Source organism: Mustela lutreola, chromosome 14 (assembly GCF_030435805.1).
Source record: "Mustela lutreola isolate mMusLut2 chromosome 14, mMusLut2.pri, whole genome shotgun sequence".
Lineage (NCBI taxonomy): Eukaryota > Metazoa > Chordata > Mammalia > Carnivora > Mustelidae > Mustela > Mustela lutreola.
The window spans coordinates 31834554-31844080 of NC_081303.1; the positions used below are offsets into that span (position 1 = coordinate 31834554).

Here is a 9527-nt window from a genome sequence, read left to right on the forward strand (position 1 = left end):
CTGTGACTGAGCATTTCTGTCTCTGGTCATGGCCCCGTTTGGAGTCTCCAAAGCCAGCAAATTCCTGCCACACACTCTTGTGCTGCTCCTACCAGAGAAGGAAGGAAGGTGAGTCTCCTTGGATCTGCCACTTGTGGGGTCCCTGCTGGAAAAGCAGTGTCCCAACTGTGCCTTGGATCATTGTTTAAGGTAAGCCCAAGCTGAGAGCTCCCTTCTCGGCTCCATCTCTGCCGCCATCTTCTCTGCTCCTATACCTGAGGGCTCTGCCACACTCAGACACCCCTGGTCTTTCTGTGATCCTGTGGGACCTGAGACCACACTGTCCCCGTGAGGGCTTCATCCCCCGCTTAGCTTCTGGAGTGACTTACCTCAGTGGAGCAGACTTCCAAATGTTCCGATTTTGTGCTCCACTGCTCCACTGCTTGCTGGGATCCACTCCTCCCCCTGTGCTCTGTCTTCCTGTATGTTGTCCTGGATTCACTTCTCCGCACATACTACCTTCCAGGAAGTGTTCACTTTTCCTTCCTAGAATGCTGCCCTGCTCCTATTCAATCTCCAGCTAGCTGCTGCACATGAAGACAACGGAGTTGGCAGAGGCAGTGATGCCCTTGTCTTCTCCAGAGGCTACAGTGGTGATGCTGTTGTTGCTTTGTCCATGTCTAGTAAGTGGAGCCACAGATTCTTAAAAGGAAGCTCCAGTAGATACTGATAGGCAAGGGGAAAAATCTTGTCTTTCTGATGTTTTTCTCTAGAACCATCCCTCTAGAACCTCTCTGTCCCCTAGTACTTGACCCCTTTTACCTTGGCTGGGGGGGCTGTTTCAGGATTTGCTCCACTCCTGGGTTCAGATGCTCTATTTCTCCCACTCAGCTAGAGTCTTCTGTGAAGTCAGCACTGTTATTGAGCCCCTAAATACCTGTTGTGTTGGCCCCAAGGATATCCTGTAAATAAGATATATCTTTTCCGTTTCTTCTAGGAACTGACAATCCAGCAGGGAGATGAAGAAGTAAACAGTTTCTAGGAGGATATGATCACAGGGTGCTCAGCAAGCACATGGTGGTGTCACATAACTCAGCTTTGGGGAACCAGGGAACTTGGGCTACAGTAAGTAGCCTCTGTGCAGAGACCATGGGATGAGTAGGTTAGCATAGGGTGGGGCAGACGGAGTGACCCAAACAAAGACCTGGAGACCACAGAGAACATTTTAGATTTAGAGACTAGGGTTTTCTTTTGATCCTAAGCTACAATATTCCAGGAAAAAAGTCCACCCCTCCTTCCACCACCATACTCAATTTCATTCAAGAGACCGCTCTATTTATTTTCTGGCTCTAAGATCAGACGTTCTATCTCCTTCCCTCACACTGCCCGCATGGGTAGTGTTTCCAGGCCTCTCAGACGCTGACTCCTAATGAGATCAATTAGTCCTTTAGTAACGATGAGCTCTATGTCACACCTGATTCACACAGAATTTAGCCTTCAAATAGTAATACCACCTGCGGGCCTGGCATGTATTTTTACTCAGTGACAACTAAGTGCTCAGAAGTAGGCTATGATACACAGCTTACATGTTGTGTGTGTGTGTGTGTGTGTGTGTGTGTGTGTGTGTGTGTAGAAAACACATAAAGGACACCCCAGGTGGTTTTTACTCCCTTAATTATCATGTTGCTTCTTAACCTTCACATGGCTAATAGTAAGCAAATTCTATATATTTTTTTTTCTCTTAAATCTTTCATTGCAGTCCGCAGCTGAAGTTTTTTGTTTGTTTGCTTTTTTTTCTTTGATAGGTCTGATTAATGTCTTTAGAAAAAGGAAAGATGAATTTTTCTCACCCCATAGTTAGTATTACAGTAGCAAAGGGAGTCAAAAGCTGGAACCCATGAAAGCAAGCCTGGGACCATGGCTTCAGCTTGTGTGTGACCCCCACACCCATTAATTTGGCAGCTTCATTTGCATTGAATCTTCAAGTCTGTCCTAGTATTATATTTACAGCTAAAGATAAAATTCCTTCTATTTTCCTTTATGCTAGGAGAGGGCTCTCTCTAAATGTCCTGTCTATTGTCCCCAAAGCAAAAACGATTCCTCCCAGTGTGAAATATTGCACGCACAACTTTTTCTGCTTTTCTTTTCCTTTCTTCTCCCCCCAGGTTTTGCAAAGGAACTCTGAAACCAACTTCTGCAATGAAGTGAATCTGCCCAAGGGATATTTTTTACCCTGAAAAAACACGAACTCCCCTAAGAACCGAAGAGCTGTTTTTTTGCAGAACTATTTTATTGTTATTTGGGACTGATGGACTGTCAGTCTTTTCTGCCAGAAACAGAAATGCTAATTGGGCCATCAGTATGTTGGGATGGAGGACTCCCACTTCTATGCTTGGCTTAGGCCCAGGTGGACAATGGTTTTGCTGAATCTTGTTTTCGTAGGTCCTTCTGGAGATGCAGCCGGTAAGAAATGTTGGCAATCGAGAGAATATTGCTTTAACCAAGTTCATTGTAGTACATTTTTCACCAAATTACATTAGCATATATAACGTGGATTATTGATTTCTTCTTTACTTGTTGTGGTTTCTGGGCAAAAGTCCAGTTTCCAAAAGCAAAGAGAACATACACACACTTGAATGGAGAGTCATTCCCTTCTCTATTTTCTTTATTTTAGAGGTGGGTGACATGGTCCAGGAAAGTAGTGTGACTTGGTACTCTGATTTTTCCACCTAACACTGGCATCGGGCTGTACTCAAGCCTCCCATGGTATGGTATAGGTCTTCTAATCTGAATCCAAAACAGAGAGGGAGGAACAGGCTGGGAACCATTTGCTGGGGCGGCAGAGTACCCTCCCTCTGTTAAGCGCCGATGCTGTGTCAGACAGTAGATGGCGCTGTAGTGACAATCCCTTCTCTGATAAATGATGTCCTTATTTTGCCGAAGAGGAAATTGAGACTTGTTGAGGTTGAGGAATTTGTTCCAGGTCACCTCAAAGCAAATGTAAGATTAGTGGCTATTCACTTTGGAAAACGTTCTGATGGTTCCTCCAAGGATTAAACACAGAGTTACCAAATGACCCAGAAATTTGACTCCTAAGGATAGACCCACGAGAAATGGAAACATGTCCATACGAACACTTGTACGCTGATGTTCATAGCAGCATTGTTCATCACAGTCAAAAAGTGGAAGCAACTCCAAAATCCACCAATTAATTAAGGGATAAATAAGGTGGGGTCTACCCACACGGTAGAATATTATTTGTGGTGAAAAGAAACAAAGTATTGATCCATGCTAAGCCTGGGGAAACCTTGAAAACATTGTGCTAAGTAAAATAAGTCAGTCATAAGGGACCACATACTGCACGAGCACATTTACATGAAATGTGCAGAATATAGAGAAAAATACATTAATGGTTGTCAGGGGCTAGTGGGGGGAGAATGTGGGAGAAACAGAGAGGGACTGCTCATGGTCACAGAGCTTCATTTTGGGTGATGAAAAGTCCCCCAGAAGTGATTCTAAGTTTGGTTCTAACTTGGTGCTAAAAAAGAATTGGTCTCGAAGTTGATTGCGATGATGGTTGTACAATCCTGTGGATATACTAAAAACCACCAAATTGTATACTTTAAATGAGTGCGTGGTATGGTGTGTGAATTACATCTTAATGAAGTTATAAGAAAATTAGTGGCTACTGTCCGCAGCTCTCATGGAAAGGCAGTGTTGCTCAGATCGGGGAGTGACCTCAGATCCTCCTGACTGTAGAAGCCCACATACCAAATAACAGCAGCTGCATCCGGCTTTCAAGTACTTACTAAATGTGTGGCACAGCGGGACACTTGGGTGGCTCAGTTGGTTGGGGGACTGCCTTCAGCTTGGGTCATGATCCTGGAGTCCCGGGATCGAGTCCCACATTGGGCTCCCTGTTCAGCAGGGAGTCTGCTTCTCCCGCTGACCTCTCTCCTCTCATGCTCTCCCCCCCCCTCTCTCTTGTAAATAAAATAAAACCTTAAAAAAAATGCGTGGCACTGTGCTAAGCACTTTACATGCATCATCTTATTTAGTCATCACGTAACCCTAGGAGCTCAGTGTTACTCTTACTCCCATTTTTGAGAAGAGGACACTGAAGCTTACAGCGGCTTAGTAATTTTCTCAAGGTCATGCGTCTGGTAATCACTACAGCTACTTCTGACTGAACAAAAACCTTGGAAACCACTGTTTTGGTGTTTTGTTTTGTTTTGTTTGTTTGTCTAAGTCCCAGCATTGTATATATAGTAATGGCTAAGAGAGTTAGACCTGCAGGTTGATGGCCTCGACTTGAATCGGAATTTTGTCGCCTGGGTCCTGCATAAATGTGAGCGAGCTGCTTGAACTCTGGAGTCCACAGAGAAAGTAGGAAACTCAGTGAGTTGAAGATGAAGTAATGTGAGAAGCATCAGGGCAGTGCCTCGCACATAGCGAGTGTGCAGCACATGTGAATTGTGATTAATGCGTTCTCTCGTGGGGCTGGAGGGGTGGGAGTACAGCAAAAAATAAGTCATAGCTCGTGGCTGAGCCGCTGTCTGGTGGAGAAGACAGATGGCGACATACTGAAATGGGAAACAAAGGCAAAAGCAGGTAGACGGTGGAGCCGCATCTCGGAGGCAGAGGGACTCGCAATTAATGAAGGCCATTCACGCTTGTGGTCCTAGATCTTTGGTCTTTTATGCATGGATAGGAGCGTGTTTATAGCAGCAGGATTTTCTTTCCTTTCCCCTGGGTTTCACGCATACACGAGAATCATGAAATCTGGTTGGGAGTTTCATGATTGTGCTTTTCCTGACAGCTTCGTCCAATTTTCACACTTGAAAGGGCAGGGCAGAGAGAGTAGACACAGTCTTTTATTTGGGCTTCCTGAATATTTAAACATGGGTTCGATCCTTAGGCTAATATAATAGAAACTGGTTCAGGAGATGAAGTCGGGAAAGGAGAGTGTGGGAGGGGTGTTCATCCTCTGGGGGCGGGGGTTTCCTCAGATTCTAATTACACGGAAACTCAGGAATATGTTGGGGATTAGCTCTTTATTGGTGAGCGTGAACTGGAAGATTTATAAGTGGATGTGTCTGTGTCGATGTGTCCTGTATAAAAGTTGAGAGAAGGGTTTCAAAACAGAGCTAGGCTTCTGAATCCGAAGGGGCAGAAGGAGAGGGCAGCCTGCGGAGACACTGATGTGATGCTTCCGCCTTGGTTCCCAGCCCCGCATCTGTCTGGTGTGTGGCAGGCATTCACCAAATATTTGCTTACTCTGGATAAATAGATGGTTTATGTTCTCGTTCATACGCTGAGGATGACCTCCATGACTGGCGGATTCTGGATTTGTTTAATCTCTGAGCATTTATTCAGGAAAACAAGGAACAAGTGAGACCACCTTTGTCAGAAGTTCCCTTAGAGTGGTCACCTGTCCTTGTAAAGAATGACCCAGAGGACATGGACGGAGTGGGAGGTTTGGGGAGGTGTGGGGGGCGGGGGGGGGGGGTGGGGGAGGTGGGTATCTGGAAGCCTAACCTGTCTGCGGCTTAGAATCTCTTGGGGAGTTTTTGAAAACACACGGTTGCCAGGCTGGACCTCACTCCAGACGGATCTAATCAAAACCTCAGGGTGCAGGGCCTGGGTGTTGGAATTTTCCTTTCCAAGGACTCCCCAGGCAATTCTGATGGGACCCGGGGGTGCAAAGTGCCGGACAAAGGCATCTGTAGATGGGAAGGTGGGTGGCATCTGGCAGGAGCCTTGGTCTGCATTTGGCCAGAGGTAATAAGCTATGGGTGTCACCTGCATGGCTACCCCTTTGGCTTCCAGGATTCTTTCCAAGAGAATTCTCTGAGCCTGGATTGAAGACCGCCCAGCACAGGGACAGGGAAGGTGCTGGGAGGATGGCTGCAGAGGAAGGAGGTAAGGGTTAGTCACTGGAGGCAGCACTGAATTTTCAACTACTTCATTGCTACAATTTCGAGATTTCCCATAGCCTGAGACTAGGTGTGGGGGTGGGAGAGATGGAAGGAAGGCAAAGGGTGCTGAGGTATCTGGTCTTGTCGAAGGCGCTGAGCTGGGTCAGCAGAAGGCTCCAGTGCCCCTTGCAAAGACTGCCCAAGTTCCCTTGAGATCTGGCTCCCCTCCGCTGCTGCACCGCACCCTGGGACTCTCACTGTCAAGTCCATTAAGATGACCAAAGAGTCACCGGAGAGTTGTGAGAGCCTCTGAAGAGTTTGTGGAGTGTGACTGTGACCATGGGAGCATATTTCATCTCGCCCTGAACCGAACCAATGAGGGATGATTCACTTGTATTTTCAACAGGGCGGAGGTAGCGGTCAGACACACAGCTCTGAGCGCTCTTCTGGTTACCAAACAGCAACTTAGAAAAGCTACCTGAAGTTTCTGCAGGCAGCTCGTCTCCTTCAGGACGTAAACCCTTCCTCAGTGTAGGGTATTTCGGGGTCCCTTACTGAATTTGAGGAGACCAGGGAAGACATGCGCTCAGGGAAGGAAAATTTTCATTGTTCTTGAAGCAGGAGAATTAGATTACGATTCTTCTCTAAATTCTTCCCTAAAGTGCATTTTAGGGGCACCTGGGTGGCTCATTTGGTTAAGTGTCTGACTTTGGCTCAGGTCTGATCCCAGAGTCCTGAGATTGAGCCCCATGTTGGGCTCCCTGCATAGTGGAGAGGCTGTTTCTCCCTCTCCCTGCTGCTCTGTCTTCTTGTGCTCACTCTCTGTCTCTCGGCCAAATAAATAAAAATCTTAAAAAAAAAAAAATAGCACACACATTTGAGCCCTTACTCTGTGCTTCTTGCTGCTACCTCCTCCTCTGGAATTCTTCTACAACCCTCCCCCTCCCCACCCCACTCCCTCTCTCCTGCTCTCCTCCCGAGGATGATTCCATCTCAACATACCCACGTGATAGAATCTCGCACACAGGCGCATTTATTTTGACCAGCTTCTTTATCTTGGGTAGTATGTCACACGTAGTCAAGACTATAGCTCTTGAAGGTACTTTCACAGATTTAAGATGAAGAAACAGTATCCATATAGTTCCAGAGTCAAGTGTGATAGCCAGCCAGAGTGAGAGGGAAAAAAAAGAGAGAGAAAGAAAGAAAGAAAAAAGCACTAAGACTATTGGAGAGTGGAATTTTACTCACTGGAGCCAGCTTGGACTTTAGATATGAAACATTTGATTTATAGTTTCTATTTCACTCTGATAGAAAACTCTGCTTACCCTTATTGGAAGGTCGAATGTGTTGGGCTCCTTAGCTAAGGTAGCTGTTAAAATTTATTTCACATTCAAGGAAAGGGGCACTTGTTATTCACCATGTTCCCATTTTAATTATGATTTTCCTGGCATCATTTTTAACAAGAATAACCTAAGGCCTGCAAGGAGTGATTTCCCCTAATCAGTTCCTAAAGCCGCCCTCCCCCCTCTGACTAGTGGCTGCCGCTCCAGCGCCACAGACAAAATGAAATGGGGAATTGAGCAATTACCTGGTGAATCCGAACAGTGTAGAGTCAGCAGTCAATTAGAATAGTTCAATTACAAAAATCCTTTTTCTCCCTTCTTCTTTTGGTCTGTAGAATTATCACCTTAACTCTTCCCACACCATCTGCCCTATGCGGAGTCATCCTTCTGCCTCTGCTGACCCCGGACCACTCTGGACTGGATGGCTGCAGCTCATCTGCCCTCCCAGCCCCCCTCTCCGATGCTTTCTGGAAGAGTCCTCACGGACGTACTCCCCCCGGGACAGTGGGCTCAGAATTGAGCAGCCCCTCGTGTCAGGCCGACCCCTGAATGGTCATGTCATTTCCCAGATGGGAGCCCACATCCCCATTGGTCTCTCAGACTGTGGGCCTGGGCTTCTAGAACATTCCTCATTCTGAAGATGGTCTTTGCACACGGTGTTGACTCCTCAGGCTCTCTATTCGTTCAGGGATGCTGCTTATTTTTGCCAGCTCCCCTCACTAAGAGCCTGGGCTTCAGCCTAGCTGGTTGTGAGGAGGGCATCTGCTCTCAGGTGCAGATCTCACAGGCCTTTTCTGGGCCAGTTTGGGGCTTCCAAGGATTTCTTCTTCATCACAGTGTCAAGCACCTGTCTACCTCTTGATTGGTGATGGCCAGTCTCCTGTGAGGCCGATCCCGGTATCTGGGTGTTAACAGCAGCCTGGATAGAGGCCTTAAATATCTCTCCTTTGGTATGTCTTGCTGAGAATACGAGCCATAATTATCTATTTATTTATTTAGATATTTATTCATGTATTCAGTCACTTAATACATGTTTGTTGAACACCTAGTATGTGCCAGGTCCTCATTTAGCTGCTGAGGACTCAAAGTTAAATAATACATACTTCCTTTTTTCCCTCCATTTTATCGCTCTTACTTTTTTTAAAAAAATTGAAGTGTAATTAGCATAGAGTGTCATATTAGTTTCAGGTGTACAGAATAGTGATTCAACAATTCTGTGTATCACCCGGCACCTATTACAAGAAGTGAACTCCCTAATCCCCATCACCTATTTCACCCATCTCCCCCATCCCCCCAACACCCCAGGGGACCATCATTTTGTTTTCTGTAGTTAGGAGTCTGGTTTTTGTTTGTCTCTCTTTTTTCATTAGTATACACACACACACACACACACGTATATACATATATATATACACATATGTATACATGTATATATATACATATATAGTGTATTATTTGCCTCAGGGGTACAGGTCTGTGATTCATCAGTCTTACACAATTCACAGCACTCACCATAGCACATACCTTCCCAAACGTCCATAACCCAGCCACCCTACCCTCCACCCCATTCTCCTTCCCCCACAACTCTCAATTTGTTTCCTGAGCTGTTTGTCTCTTTTTTCTTTGTTTGCTCATTTGTTTTGTTTTTTAAATTCCATGTATGTGTGGAATATATGAAATCATATGGCGTTTGTCTCTCTCTGACTGCCTTGTTTCACTTAGCATTGTACCTACCCTCTAGGTCCATCCACACTGTTGCAAATAGCGAGATCTCATTCTTTTTCAGATGGAGTAATATTCCATGGTACGGATATAGCACGCTTCCTCTCTTCATCTACCAGTGGACTCTTGAGTTGCTTGCATACTTTGGCTATTATAAATAATGCAATAAATATAAGGCTTCATACATATTTTCAAATTGGTGTTTCTTTTTTTAGGATGGATACCCATTAGTGGAATTATTGGATCATACGTAATTCTGTCTTTAAGTTTTGGGGAAAACTCCATACTGTTTTCCATAGTGGCTGTACAGTTTGCATTTCTACCAACACTGTATAAGGGTTCCTTTCTCTTCACATCCTCCCTAAGAATAGTTATCTCTCAACTTTTTTATTCTAGCCATTCTAACAGGTGTAAGGTGATATCTTATTGTAGTTTTGATTTGCATTTCCCTGATGATGAGTGATTTTGAGCATCTCTTTATGTATCTGTTGGCAATCCGGATGTCTTCTTTGGAAAAATGTTTATTCAGGTTCTCTGTCCATTTTTGAGTCAGATTGTTTTTTTG

The 9527-nt window shown here is 45.3% G+C and overlaps 1 long non-coding RNA gene across 1 annotated transcript; it reads left to right on the forward strand.

Annotated features, from left to right (window-relative positions):
• The first annotated feature begins 421 nt into the window (after positions 1 to 421).
• On the forward strand, positions 422 to 2505 carry LOC131815336 (uncharacterized). The gene is made up of 3 exons (XR_009347663.1): positions 422 to 662; positions 977 to 1104; positions 2145 to 2505. It is a non-coding gene; the product is annotated as an uncharacterized LOC131815336 (long non-coding RNA).
• Positions 2506 to 9527: the final 7022 nt, after the last annotated feature.